The sequence below is a fragment of the Triticum aestivum genome, chromosome 1A, assembly GCF_018294505.1.
Source record: "Triticum aestivum cultivar Chinese Spring chromosome 1A, IWGSC CS RefSeq v2.1, whole genome shotgun sequence".
Classification (NCBI taxonomy): Eukaryota; Viridiplantae; Streptophyta; class Magnoliopsida; order Poales; family Poaceae; genus Triticum; species Triticum aestivum.
Genome location: NC_057794.1, coordinates 283,437,981 through 283,454,072, shown reverse-complemented (window position 1 = coordinate 283,454,072; position 16,092 = coordinate 283,437,981).

The following is a 16,092-nucleotide window of genomic DNA, read 5'->3' as shown; positions in this document are numbered from 1 at the left end:
GTAAACTTCATCTCTTCATCACGATTCTTATGAATCGGTTTCAGATCATTGCAAGTAAAGGGTTTGGCCTTAGATGGCCAAACAAATTCAGTAGCAAAAACATCACCCTCATGGTCCGAGTGATCACTATCATATTCCACCATATTCATCTTTGGACGATCGGCTTTGTATCTATGCACTTCTTTGAGATCTTTGCTTCGGTTTTCCTGAGCCAAAGCCCTTTGTAAGACTTGGTTGATATTTAAGAACTCATGACCTTCTAGCTTTTCTCTAATGGGAGTTCTCAAACCACTCAGCACTAGGTCTGCCAAGTCTCTCTCGGTTATCACCAAACTAAAACACCGGTTTTTTTGTTTCTCTGAATCTCTTGACGTAATCGGAGACCGATTCATCATGCTTCTGTTTAACCGATGTTAGATGTGATAACTTGAGTTCATTGTCGCCGCTATAAAAGTGATCATGAAATTTCTGCTCTAGCTATGACCAAACCCGAATGGAACCATGTGGTAAAGAAGAAAACCATGAGAATGCAGTACCAGTTAAAGATAAAGGAAACAAATGCACTTTCAACTCATTTAGTGAGCCTGCTTCACCTAGTTGTGCTAAGTATTGACTAACATGCTCCCAAGTGGTTTTTGTGCCCTCTCCATTGAACTTAACAAAATCTGGAATCTTATATCCCAGAGGGCACTGGATGGCATCAAAGTACTCGGGGTATGGCTTTTGGTAAATCCGATTCCGAGGTAACTCAACTCCAAAATTTTCTCGAAGCATCTTAGCCATCTCCTCTCTAAGATTAGCTAGACCATCATCCATAGTGGACGATCCAGCTTGTGGCAGTGGCATAGAAGGAGTAGGGTTGCTAGTTGTGGGTAGGAATTGTGGCATGTATGTCGACCCATAATTTGGTAGTGGTCAAGTGGTTGTAGCTGTAGGTAGAGTTTGGTTCGGCGTTGCCACCGAACCTGTCATGCTCATAATAGGATTAATGGGTGTAGCCACAATCTGATTTGTTTGGGTAGGATAATAAGTCATCGGCACGGGAGGCGCCGATGCAATAGGTAAAGCCAGATTAGGGTTTTGCACACTAGCAGCTACACCATTATTACCACTAGACGATTGAGATATATTCTTCTGAGCATTAGTATTTTCTATAAAAGTTTGATAGACTAGATTGTTACCATCAGCAATACGACTTTCAATCTCAGCCCACTACTCAGGAGAAAAGGCAGTACTTACAGAGGGTTTAACCTGCTCGGCTTGAAGAGGAGGGAACTTGATTTCTTCAATCGGGGTGATGTTGCCTTGGCGATCCTTCTTGAACTTTGCAAGGAACTCCTGCAAGTCCTTCTCCTCGCGCGCCTTCTTGTACTCCTCATAAACTTGGCGATGATCGGCCGATATCTCATCAAGACTGGGCTTAATGATATTATCGGCGTCTACCTCAGATGGCTTGGGAATATCAGACATGGTGGATGATGACGATTGATCTTCGTCCCCCAGTGGAGTCGCCAAAAAGTGTGTTGACACACGAACATGTCACGTGTACCCTCGATGCCGGGGGTGATGCACCGCAGCTCACGTCGAAGGTGACCCGACCGACAGCGCGATACGCAAGACAGTCGATGGGCGCTTTTGCAGACCCGAAAACCCCACACCCCCGGGAGGGACCCCGTCAGGGAGTGCGGCGGCTATGGGCTGCCCTAGGTCGATTCGCTCGCCCCTAGAGCCTCGGGATTCGCAGCTCTCAAACACGAAGAACAGCGAAGAACGAGATAGAAAAACGGTGGAGAGATAAAACGTAGATGAAAAAGTAGTATATTGATTTGTTCGATTGTGTGTTATTCAATCGGCCGTCACCCCCAACATATATAAGAGGTGGCTGGACTTCCCTTACAAGTAAAGGATTCATCTAGGCTTTCCTTACAAGAAAAATTACATCAATTCACGTCCTAGAGTCCTAATTCTATTCCAACTCGGGTTCAGTCTGAATCTGGCCCAAACTCTGTCTTCCTTCTTGCGCGGGCCGCCGGGCTTGCATATGATCTCCGATCGAGATGGCCCAAATATAAAACTTGTGTGCCTCGACGATACGAACAACTCTCATGTTGATCACTTTTTCAAATAAGGCCATCTTGAATACTTTTCGAGGTCATCTTTATCTTCCAGTCGGACTCGGTCTTGCAGTAGACTGGATTATCCGAGTCTCGTAGTGAATTTGTAGGCTATATATTATCTCTGATGATGATGACTCCAAAATCAAAGTTTACCGTCTTGATGATACGCACAACTTCTGTATTGAACACTTCTTCATCCAAGGTCATTTTGATAAACTTTCGAGCACATGTTCAATTTCACTCGGACTTGAGCTCATCCACTCGGATATTAGATACTTTCACTCGGATCGTCCGATTGGACTTTTTCACTCGGAAGACAATCTTTCACTCGGATGACTATATTTCCACTCGGATGACTATAAGTTCATCCGGTCAGCAAACTTTCACTCGACCGTAAAATTTCACTCGACCGTAAACTTTTACTCGACCGTAAACTTTCACTCAGATGGTAAACTTTTCACTCGGATTTCCGACTGAAAACATAGCCCGATCTTGATTTGTCTCTCCAGGCCTCATATGATCTCGGATTGAGACGAATTATATATGAAAATCGATCGGCTCGACGAGACGAAACTTTTCCATGTTGAAGGTTTTTCGATTCAAGGCCGTATTGATGGCTGAATTACTCGCGCAACCTATCAGACAAGTGGCTGGCACCTCGCGCCATATTTTCGTTGAGGTTCAGTCTGCAGTATATTACCTCTAACTTTTGCATATGAACTCGGATTGAGATGATTTATATATCAAAATCGATTGCCTCGACGAGACGAAGACAATTCCTTAAGAGTGCTCCTTCATCCGAGGTCATCTTGAAGACGTGATTGGCCAAAAACCACTCGGAACATTGAACTATGCCACTCGGAGTATAGTTTCGGTCCGTAAGATAAAGTCGAATGAATATAACCGAAACATCAAAGTGGTTCCACTCGGTGACGTGAATATTTTTATGCTGAAAACTCATTCACTTGAGACCATCTTCATTGCAATCTGTATCTTGCCAAAATCAGGTGTCAACAGTTGTGGAAGGCGCAGAACGGGCGGCTGGCCTTGGATGACTCGGGATGGTCGCGACTGTGTTTCGTCTCCGGCTCGGCTGCAAGCACGGCAGCCCCCTTGCACTTCACATCCTTGCTCTTGGCCTTCTTGTCCTCCTGATCGACAGCTGGGAGCTCGAGGAGGTAAAGGCGCCCTTCCTCGGCTCTTGCGCACTTGGTTGCCATGTTGAACATTTCCAGGGCCGTGCACAGCTCCTCGTAGATGGCGAGCTCCTCCTTCATCTTAACGTCGTGGATGCCATCGAACAACACGGAGATGATCACTTTGTCCGTCACCTTGGGGATCTTGAAGCGAACACTGTTGAAGCGTTGGATGTACTTCTGCAGAGTTTCCCCCGGCTGCTGCTTCATGCGTCGCAGGTCGCCCGCGGCCGACGGGTGGTCACGAGTGCCCTGCAAGTTGGCGATGAAACGTTCGCGCATCTCGCCCCAGGAGGAGATCGATCCCGCGGGCAGGTTCAGGAGCCATGAGCGCGCACCATCTTTGAGGGCCATAGAGAACCAATTCGCCATGACCTTCTCATCGCTGTTGGCCGCCTCGATTCTTAGCTCATAGAGCTGGAGGAACTCCGCGAGGTCTGGGGTGCCGTCGTAGCATGGAGGCAAGTCTGGCTTGAACTTGCTAGGCTAGACGACGCCGCGCAGGTCAGGAGTGAAGGCGCGACAGCCTGCTGTGGTCACTGGAGCCCATCGTGGAGGCGGGGCCTGACCTTGATATCCATGCGCCGCCGGCGCAGGCGGCGTGCAGTCTTGACGGAGCGGTGCCAGGAGCGCAGGAGCGTTTCCCTGTGGCCCTGGGACTTTTTGGCAGCTTCTTTCTTCGTGCGCGGGCGCCCGGCGCGGCGAGTCGCCGCGGGACCGCGCGTCTTGGTACATGGGCATTGTCTTGGTGTGGAGGTGGTGGTGGCGCTCCATGGGCGACGTCGCCCGCCGCTAGAGGTGGTCGAGGTAGCGAAAGGGATGGTGCAGGGGAGCCCCAAGCGGCACTAACAAGCTCGGCAATGCGGTCGAGCCAGTCGTCGTAGAGGTCATCGACCGGGAGGTAGCGCAGGAGCTCACGCGCCATGAGCAGCGCGGCCTGCGCGGCCGTGGGCACGCGTCGAGCGTGGGACGACGAGCCGGCCAGAGTCAGCGACGGGGTGGCGGTGTGTCTGTCCCGCCGCATGGAGGGGTGTAGCAATGAGGCTTGCTGTTCGTTCACTGCCGGGCCAGTGGCGGCATTGGCAGTGGGTGATGGAGAACGGCGGGGAGGTCTGCCAACGAGCGCCGTCTGAGCGACGCGGGCGGCGAGGGCGGCACGACGCTCATCATGGGCTCGGCGAGCGTCAGACATGGATGCGATGGAGTAGTGGAACGCGGATCGATGGAAGAAAAGGCTTCAGCGCACCCCTACCTGGCGCGCCAAATGTTGGATTACGGGTTCCGGCAAACCCTTGAGGTTCAAACACTGGGGTGCGCATGAAGATCTCTCTCCCCCGCGAGCCCACTCTCGCAACGATCTCAAAGCCTAGCCCGCCGAACTCGAAGAACAAGGGACACAAGGGTTCATACTGGTTCGGGCCACCATTGTGGTGTAATACCCTACTCCAGTGTGGTGTGGTGGATTGCCTTGTAGGCTGAGGATGAACAAGTACAAGGGATGAACAGCCTCCCGAGGAGAGGTGTTCTTGGGCTCGATGAGCTTGTGTGTGTGGGTGGGTGGTCTGGTCGATCCTCTTCCCCTATGGTGGTGGCTAGTCCTGTTTATAGAGGCCCTAGTCCTCTTCCCAAATATTAGGAGGGAAGGGATCCCACAACGGCCAGTTTGAAGGGGGACAACTAGTACAAGCTATCCTGACAAAAGGTGGTCTTCGCCTACCAAAGGCTCTGGTGATGACGCCGTCGTGGGCTCCGCGGTGACCTCCGTCCAGCCGTCCTGCTGGTCTTGGTCTTGTTGCACTGACATGAAAACCTTTACCTGATGCCTTGGGACTCCTCGCCTACGCTTGCCTCTTTAGCACCAAAGAGGAAACTGGCACTCTGCGTCCGCTGGCGCCCTCCTGGCCTTGGTCGTCATGGCTCACATCACGCGCTCCTCGCGAGGTGCCCCTTGCATAGATATCTCCGCTCCCCGGGAGCCAGCCTAGGGAGTCCGCCTTGGAGGAGGTCTTGGTGTCGTCCGCCTCGCGAGGCTTGCCCCTCGCGAGGGTCTTGAGTGGTTGCTGGTGAAGATGGGCCGTACCAGGCCGCTGGTGGAGCCACGCCCTGGGTCGCAGGCAGGCAAGTCTGGAAACCCCCGTTCCCAGGACGCCGACAATGACCTAAACGGTAGTGCCACTAGTATGTTGCACTATCATTATCAACTTTGCATCTTTTGGCATCAATATTATGAATATGTGTATCACTACGATCGAGATTCAATAAACCATTCACCTTGGGTGTATGACCATAGAAGGTTTTATTCATGTAAATATAATAACAATTATTCTTTGACTTAAATGAATAACCGTATTGCAATAATCATGATCCAATCATATTCATGCTCAATGCAAACACCAAATAACATTTATCTTAGGTTCAACATTAATCCAGAAGGTAAAGGGAGTGTGCGATGGTGATCTTATCAACCTTGGAATCACTTCCAACACACATCGTCACCTCGCCCTCAACTAGTATTTGTTCATTTTGCAACTCCTCTTTCGAGTTACAAATCTTTGCAACTGAGCCGGTATCAAATACCAAGGGGGCTACTATGAACACTAGTGAAGTACACATCAATAACATGTATATCAAATATACCTTTGTTCACTTTGCCATCCTTCTTATCCACCAAGTATTTGGGGCAGTTCTGCTTCCAGTGACCATTTCCTTTGGAGTAGAAGCACTCAATTTCAGGCTTGGGTCTAGCTTTGGGCTTCTCCACGGGAGTGACAACTTTCTTGTCATTCTTGAAGTTCCCTTTCTTTCCCTTGCCCTTTTTCTTGAAACTAGTGGTCTTGCCAACCATCAACACTTGATGCTATTTCTTGATTTCTACCTTCGCCGATTTCAGCATTGTGAAGAGCTTGGGTTCGTTATCCCTTACATATTATAGTTCATCACGAAGTTCTAGTTAGAGAACTCTGTCAATCACTATCTTATCTGGAAGATTAACTCCCACTTGATTCAAGCGATTGTAGTACCCAGACATTCTGAGCACATGCTCACTAGCTGAGCTATTCTCCTCCATCTTGTAGGCAAAGTACTTGTCAGAGGTCTCATACCTCTCGACACGGGCATGAGTCTAAAATACCAATTTCAACTCTTGGAACATCTTATATGCTCCATGACATTCAAAACATTTTTGAAGTCCCGGTTCTAAGCCGTAAAGCATGGTGCACTAAACTATCCAGTAGTCATCATACTGAGCTTGTCAAACATTCATAACATCTGCATCTGCTCCTGCAATAGGTCTGTCACCTAGCGATGCATCAAGGACATAATTATTCTATGCAACAACAAGGATAATCCTCAGATCATGGACCCAGTTCGCATCATTGCTACTATCATCATTCAACTTAATTTTCTCTAGGAACATATCAAAAATAAATGGGGAGCTACATCACAAGCTATTGATCTACAACATAGATATGCAAATACTATTAGGACTAAGTTCATGATAAATTAAGTTCAATTAATCATATTACTTAAGAACTCCCACTTAGATAGACATCCCTCTAGTCATCTAAATGATCACGTGATCCATATCAACTAAACCATGTCCGATCATCACGTGAGATGGAGTAGTTTTCAATGGTGAACATCTCTATGTTGATCATATCAACTGTATGATTCACGTTCGTGTTGGGGAACGCAATATTCCAAAAATTTACCTACGATCACGCAAGGTCTATCTAGGAGATGCATAGCAACGAGGGGGAGAGTGTGTCTATGTACCCTCGTAGACCGAAAGCCGAAGCGTTTAGTAACACGGTTGATGTAGTTGAACGTCTTCGCGATCGAACCGATCAAGTACCGAACGCACGGCACCTCCGCGATTTGCACACGTTCAGCTCAGTGACGTCCCTCGAAATCTTGATCCAGTTGAGGCCGAGGGAGAGTTTCGTCAGCACGACGGTGTGGTGACGATGATGATGAAGTTACCGGTGCAGGGCTTCGCCTAAGCACTACGACGATATGACCGAGGTGTGACACTATGGAGGGGGGCAACGCACACGGCTAAGAGATCAACTTGTGTGTCTATGGGGTGCCCCCCTCCCACATATATAAAGGGGGAGGGAGGAGGAGGCCGACCAAGGGTGACGCGCCCAAGGGGGGGAGTCCTACTCCAAGTAGGATTCACCCCCCCCCCCTTTCCTACTTCCATAAGGAGAAGGGGGGAAGGAGTAGGAGAATAGAAGGAAAGGGGAGGGCCGGCCCCCCTATCCCTAGTCCAATTCGGTTTGGGCTAGGGGCGCGCGCGCCACTCCTTGTCCTGCCTCCTCTCTTCCACCATTAGGCCCATGAGGCCCAATAACTTCCCGGGAGGGGGGGGGGGGTTCCAGTAACATCTGGTACTTCGAAACTCATCCGAAACGACCCGAACCATTCAGGTGTCCGAATGTAACCTTCCAATATATGAATCTTTATGTCTCGGCCATTTTGAGACTCCTCGTCCCATCCGTAATCTCATCCGGGGCTCCAAACAACCTTAGGTCATCAAATCACATAAACTCATAATACAAATCGTCATCGAACATTAAGCATGCGGACCCTACGGGTTCGAGAACTATGTAGACATGACCGAGACACATCTCCGGTCAATAACCAATAGCGGAACCTGGATGCTCATATTGGTTCCTACATATTCTATGAAGATCTTTATCGGTCCAACCGCATAACAACATACGTTGTTCCCTTTGTCATCGGTATGTTACTTGCCCAAGATGCCATTGTCGGTATCATCGTACCTAGTTCAATCTCATTACTGGCAAGTCTCTTTACTTGTTTTGTAATGCATCACCCGGAACTAACTCATTAATCACATTGCTTGCAAGGCTTATAGTGATGTGCATTACCGAGAGGGCCCAGAGATACCTCTCCGACAATCGGAGTGACAAATCCTAATCTCGATCTATGCCAACTCAACAAACACCATCGGAGACACTTGCAGAGCATCTTTGTAATCACCCAGTTATGTTGTGATGTTCGATAGCACACTAAGTGTTCCTCCGGTATTCGGGAGTTGCATAATCTCATAGTCATAGGAACATGTATAAGTCATCAAGAAAGCAATAGTAATAAACTAAATGATCATAGTGCTAAGCTAACGGATGGGTCTTGTCAATCACATCATTTTCTAATGATGTGATCCCGTTCATCAAATGACAACACATGTCTATGGCTAGGAAACTTAACCATCTTTGATTAACGAGCTAGTCAAGTAGAGGCATACTAGGGACACTCTGTTTGTCTATGTATTCACACATGTACTAAGTTTCCGGTTAATAAAATTCTAGCATGAATAATAAACATTTATCATGATATAAGGAAATATAAATAACAACTTTATTATTGCCTCTAGGGCATATTTCCTTCATTTCAACTTTTCGGTCTCAGTGTTCCGAGGCCATATCTGCATATGCTAGGCTCGTCAAGTTTAACCTGAGTATTCTGCACGTGCAAAACTGTCTTACACCCGTTGTATGTGAACATAGAGCTTATCACACCCGATCATCACATGGTGTATCGGCACGATGAACTGTAGCAACGGTGCATACTCAGGGAGAACACTTATACCTTGAAATTTAGTGAGGGGTCATCTTATAATGCTACCGTCGTACTAAGCTAAATAAGATGCATAAAAGATAAACATCACATGCAATCAAAATATGTGACATGATATGGCCATCATCATCTTGTTCCTTTGATCTCCATCTCCAAAGCACCGTCATGATCTCCATCATCACTGACTTGACACCTTGATCTCCATCGTAGCATTGTTGTCGTCTCGCCAACTATTGCTTCTACGACTATTGCTACCACTTAGTGATAAAGTAAAGCAATTACATGGCGATTGCATTTCATACAATAAAATGACAACCATAAGGCTCTTGCCAGTTGCCAATAACTTTTACAAAACATGATCATCTCATACAACAATTTATATCTCATCACGTCTTGACCATATCACATCACAACATGCCCTGCAAAAACAAGTTAGACGTCCTCTACTTTGTTGTTGCAATTTTTACATGGCTGCTACGGGCTTCTAGCAAGAACCGTTCTTACCTACGCATCAAAACCACAATGATTTTTTGTCAAGTGTGCTATTTTAACCTTCAACAAGGACCGACCGTAGTCAAATTCGATTCAACTAAAGTTGGAGAAACAGACACCTACCAGCCACCTATGTGCAAAAGCACGTCAGTAGAACCGGTCTCATGAACGTGGTCATGTAATGTTAGTCCGGGCCGCTTCATCCAACAATACCGCCAAATCAAAATAAGACGTTGGTGGTAAGCAATATGACTATTATCGCCCACAACTCACTGTGTTCTACTCATGCATATCATCTACGCATAGACCTGGCTCGGATGCCACTGTTGGGGAACGTTGCATGCAATTTCAACAAATTTCCTACGATCACGCAAGATCTATCTAGGAGATGCATAGCAACGAGAGGGGGAGAGTGTGTCCACGTACCCTCGTAGGCCGAAAGCAGAAGCATTAGGTTAACGCGGTTGATGTAGTCGAACGTCTTCACAATCCAACCGATCTTAGTACCGAATATACGACACCTCCGTGTTCAGCACACATTTAGCTCGATGACGTCCCTCGAACTCTTGATCCAGCAGAGGGGCGAGGGAGAGTTCCGTCAGCATGATGGCAAGGTGACGGTGATGGTGATGTGATCCGCGCAGGGCTTCGCCTAAGCACTACAACGCTATGACCGGAGGAGTAAACTGTGGAGGGGGCACCGCACACGGCTAAGAGAACAATTGATGTGCCTTTGGGGTGCCCCCCGCCCTCATATATAAAGGAGGGAAGGAGGAGGCAGTCGGCCTAGAGGGGGAGCGCCAAGGGGGGAGTCCTACTAGGACTCCTAGTCCTAGTAGGATTCGGCCCCCCTCTTTTTCTTCTCATGGAGGTGGAAAGGGGGAAGGAGAGGGAGTAGGAGAAGGAAAGGGGGTGGTGCCCCCTTCCCTAAACCAATTTGGCCTCCTCCCTTGTGGGGGCGCACCAGCCCCCTGTGGGCTGGTTAGCCTCCCTCCTATGGCCCATATATACCCCCGGGGGGTTCCGGTAACCCCTCCGGTACTCCGGTATGTACCCGATACACTCCGGAACCCTTCCGGTGTCTGAATACTACCTTCCAATATATCAATCTTTATCTCTCAAGCATTTCGAGACTCCCCATCATGTCCTTTATCTCATCCGGGACTCCGAACAAACTTCGGTCACCAAAACACATAACTCATAATACAAATCGTCATCGAACGTTAAGCGTGCGGACCCTACGAGTTCGAGTACTATGTAGACATGACCGAGACACATCTCTGGTCAATAACCAATAGCGGAACCTGGATGCTCATATTGGTTCCTACATATTCTATGAAGATCTTTATCGGTCAAACCACAGTGACAACATACGTTATTCCCTTTGTCATCGGTATGTTACTTGCCCAAGATTCGATCGTCGGTATCATCATACCTAGTTCAATCTCGTTACCGGCAAGTCTCTTTACTCGTTCCGTAATTCATCATCCCGCAACTAACTCATTAGTCACATTTCTTGCAAGGTTTATAGTGATGTGCATTACCGAGAGGGCCCAGAGATACCTCTCCGATACTTGGAGTGACAATTCCTAATCTCGATCTATGCCAACCCAACAAACACCTTCGGAGACACCTGTAGAGCATCTTTGTAATCACTCGGTTACATTGTGACGTTTGATAGCACGCAAGGTGTTCCTACGGTATTCGGGAGTTGCATAATCTCATAGTCAGAGGAATAGGTATAAGTCATGAAGGAAGCAATAGCAATAAAGCTTAATGATCATTATGCTAAGCTAACGGATGGCACATGTCTATGGTTAAGAAACTTAACCATCTTTGATTAATCAACTAGTCAAGTGGAGGCATACTAGGGACACTTTGTTTTGTCTATATATTCACACATGTACTAAGTTTCCGGTTAATACAATTCTAGCATGAATAATAAACATTTATCATGATATAAGGAAATATAAAAATAACAACTTTATTATTGCCTCTAGGTTATATTTCCTTCACTTACTACCCAGTGACGGAGCCAGGAAAACTTAATAAGGGTGGCCAACTGATGTTAAATCATGTTAGGGAGGGCCAAAGCAAACCCAATCACCATAATACACAATTATCAATAACAGTTAATCACTGATGTATTGAAAAAAAATCTGCATGTTGGCCTAGGCAGGGGCCCATGCTGGCATCCCTGCCTCCGCCACTGTTAGTGCCTGTGTCACTAAACCACTTTGCCCCTTTCTTCGAAACATGTTGGATAAACTAGTTTAGGTTTGCGTAAGTGTTCCGAGTACAATTGAGCTCCCACCTTGCTTAATATGATTTTTTTTCTAGATGACTGTGATGTCTACTACACAACCTTCTTCTTGTAGACGTTGTTGGGCCTCCAAGTGCAGAGGTTTGTAGGACAGTAGCAAATTTCCCTCAAGTGTATGACCTAAGGTGTATCAATCCATGGGAGGCGTAAGATGAAGATGGTCTCTCTCAAACAACCCTGCAACCAAATAACAAAGAGTCTCTTATGTCCCCAAGACATCCAATACAATGGTAAATTGTATAGGTGCACTAGTTCGACGAAGAGATGGTGATACAAGTGCAATATGGATGGTAGATATAGGTTTTTGTAATCTGAAAATATAAAAACAGCAAGGTAACTAATGATAAAAGTAAGCACAAACGGTATTGCAATGTGTTGAAACAAGGCCTAGGGTTCATACTTTCACCAGTGCAAGTTCTCTCAACAATAATAACATAATTGGATCATATAACTATCCCTCAACATGTAACAAAGAGTCACTCTAAAGTCATTAATAGCGGAGAACAAATGAAGAGATTATTGTAGGGTACGAAACCACCTCAAAGTTATTCTTTCTGATCGATCTATTCAAGAGTCCATAGTAAAATAACACGAAGCTATTCTTTCCGTTCAATCTATCATAGAGTTCGTACTAGAATAACACCTTAAGACACAAATCAACCAAAACCGTAATGTCACCTAGATACTCCAATGTCACCTCAAGTATCCATGGGTATGATTATACGATATGCATCACACAATCTCTGATTCATCTATTCAACCAACACAAAGAACTTCAAAGATTGCCCCAAAGTTTCTACCGGAGAGTCGAGACGAAAAAGTGTGCCAGCCCCTATGCATAAGTTCACAAGGTCATGGAACTTGCAAGTTGATCACCAAAACATACATCAAGTGGATCACGTGATATCCCATTGTCACCACAGATAAGCACATGCAAGGCATACATCATGTGTTCTCAAATCCTTAAAGACTCATCAGATAATATAACTTCAAAGGGAAAACTCAATTCATCACAAGAGAGTAGAGGGGGAGAAACATCATAAGATCCAACTATAATAGCAAAGCTCGCGATACATCAAGATCGTGCCGAACACGAGAGAGAGAGAGAGAGAGAGAGAGAGAGAGAGAGAGAGAGATCAAACACATAGCTACTGGTACATACCCTCAGCCCCGAGGGAGAACTACTCCCTCCTCATCATGGAGAGCGCCGGGATGATGAAGATGGCCACCGGAGAGGGATTCCCCCCTCCGGCAGCGTGCCGGAATGGGTCTAGATTAGTTTTCGGTGGCTACAGAGGCTTGCGGCGGCGGAATTCCCGGTCTAGGTTTCTTTTTGGAAGTTTCAGTATATATAAGAGGTTTTGGCATCGAGAACAAGTTAGAGGGGTCTCCAGGCTGTCCATGAGGTAGGGAGGCGCGCCCCCACCCTCGTGGGAAGCCCGGGACTCTTTTGGCCCAATTCTTTTTCTCCATGGCCTTCTTCTGGTCCAAAAATAAGTTCTGTCAAGTTTCAGGTCAATTGGACTCCGTTTGATTTTCCTTTTCTATAAAACTCAAAAACAAGAAAAAAACATAAACTGGCATTATGCTCTAGGTTAATAGGTTAGTCACAAAAATCATATAAAATAGCATATAAAACATCCAAGGTTGATAATATAATAGCATGGAACAATAAAAAATTGTAGATACGTTGGAGACGTATCAGACTGCCATCCAGCCGATAATAGTTCATGAAGCAGGTTTGTTGATGGACGACGTTAGCTGGTTATTCTATAGAAAGTGGCATGGGATGGGATATGGGTGCCCTTTGCTTTTGTTTAGCCTTCTTAAGGCAATTTGTATTCTTACATATCTAAGATATATTCACTTTGTTGTATGAGTTGTATCTTAGTCGAAACACCCTTACTGTATTCTTTCATTAGTTTTGGCTTTCCGGAGTTATTGTTGCGGATTTATTTTGTTATGTGTTTTGTGATACCGACCGTTCCATCATATGGTGTGCACATTTCGACGTGCTCATTGTGTGAAAGTGGTGCCTTAGGATCGACGTGGAGGCTAGTGGAGGATGTTAGATCTACATAGTGCCGATCCCAGGGTGCTACAAAGCGGTGAGCGAAATATTGTCTACCTGAGTGAACCTCCTTTCTGACAAAGGGTGGAACTAAAGAAAATAGAGGAGGAGAAGAGATACAAACTCTTCTTGAATGTGTAAAGGGAGATGATGAAATTTGACAGGAGGGTGAGGGAGATGATGATAATTGAGAGGGAGAGGATATAAATGGAGAGGATGAAAGCAAGAGGCCATATGAAGTTTGAGAGGAAGAAAGCGATGAAGCTCCTTAAAACCGAGAGAGAAGATGAGGATCGCAAGGTGGCAGGCTACCTATTAAGGGTAGGCCCATGAAGGTCCAAAGCATCACAAATTATAGGGTGTATACATGAGATACTCGTAGATCAATCTCAACCATCTAAGAATTTGCTCGAACGGCATCAGAGCTCTTGCTCACTCGGACGAGGTAGCACACTTGATACTCAGACAAATGTTCATAGAATACTTAGTAGGCTGCTCACAAGCATTCATATATGCAAGCTACTCAAGTGTGTGAAGCTGAACAACCAGAGGAAACATCCGAAGCGCCACAATGTTTAATGAAACATAAGTTATTAGTTTAAATACCGTCAGTTACCACCTGTATTGGGTTTAATCAATGTAACACTTCAATTCCTCTGTAACAGCAAAGGCTAGGGCCTTGACACACTATGTAAACCACCCCTCGTAGACAGGGGTTTACATATCATTATAATCCTCATCAGACGTAGAGAAAGAAAAGCTCCTGAAGCTCGAGACTTAGGGTCTTTACCTCTATCGAGAGGGGTCTGAACTCGTAAAATTCCCGTGTCACACTTACGCCTAGCTAGATCTAGCGTCGCATCTATCCCTATCTCTTACTGCCAGAATCATCCCCATGACACAAGATTCAACGGTGAGTCGAGGATCATATTAGCCAACAGAAGCCTTTTGGACGATGATACCAAAGAGTGGATCACCTCCACGTGCAAAGACATCACCAAATGCAAGTAAAACACTTGATTCACTGGTTTATATGAAATGTTGAATTTTATTTGCCATGGATGATTTTGGCATTGTTTGAATTGCTAAATATGTGCTATTTCTATTATCAAGTGATTTTATATGAATTTTGATTTTGGAAACAGGCAAAAAAATCTCTTCCATTTTCTGTCAATGGATATTTTCAAATATTTTCACAGACAAATGAAGGGCCGCATTTGATAATTGTGACCGGAGATGCTCTAGTTTTTACCGCAAAAAAGCTCTAGTTTAAGAGCATCTCCAGCCGTTAGCCCCCCCAGGAGGCATAAAAATCGCCCATGGGGGCGAGCCGGCGATACAATTAGCGCTGGGGGCGGTTGGGCGTCCAGTCGTCGCCCCCAGGCGCCGTGATTGGCCTAGTTTTCGGCCCACTTTCGGCGAATAAAGGCCCCATATGGGTGATAATTGGCTCATATTTGGTGTGGTTTGCGGTGGCTCGGCGTTCAATTATGAACATAAATATTTTTTTATCACATAGTTCATCACAGAAAATCAAATAGTTCAACAAAATAGTGCAACAACAAATAGTTCGATACAAATTATAGTTCAACAAATAAAAACTCATATTTCATCACATGTCAAGCCCGCCGTCGCCCTTGAGCCTCCATAGGTGCTCCACTAGATCCTGCTGCAGTTGATGATGCACCTGTGGATCTCGAATCTCGTGACGCATACTGAGGTAGGCAGTCCAGTTTGCCGGTAGTTGGTGATCAACTTCGGCTAGAGGACCCTGCCTGTAGTATGATTCAGTGTCAAACGCTGGCTCTTCCTGCTCGCTCTCGATGATCATGTTGTGCAAGATGACACAGCAAGTCATGATCTCCCACATTTGATCTTTCGACCAGGTCTGAGCAGGGTAGCGGACAATAGCAAATCGAGATTGGAGCATACCAAAAGCCCGCTCGACATCCTTCCTGCAAGCCTCCTGCACCTTGGCAAAGTGGAACTTCTTGCCTCCTGGCACATCGTTTGAGATAGTCTTTACAAATGTAGACCATCTCGGATAGATGCCATCAGCTAGGTAGTATCCCTTGTTGTAGTGCGGCCCATTGACCTCAAAGTTCACTGAAGGAGAATGACCTTCAGCAAGCTTGGCAAAGACAGGGGAGCACTGCAGCACGTTGATGTCATTGTGAGTTCCTGACATACCAAAGAAGGAGTGCCAAATGCAGAGGTCCTGTGTGGCCACCGTCTCAAGTACCACACTGCAACCGCCTTTGGCGCCTTTGTACATCCCCTGCCAAGCAA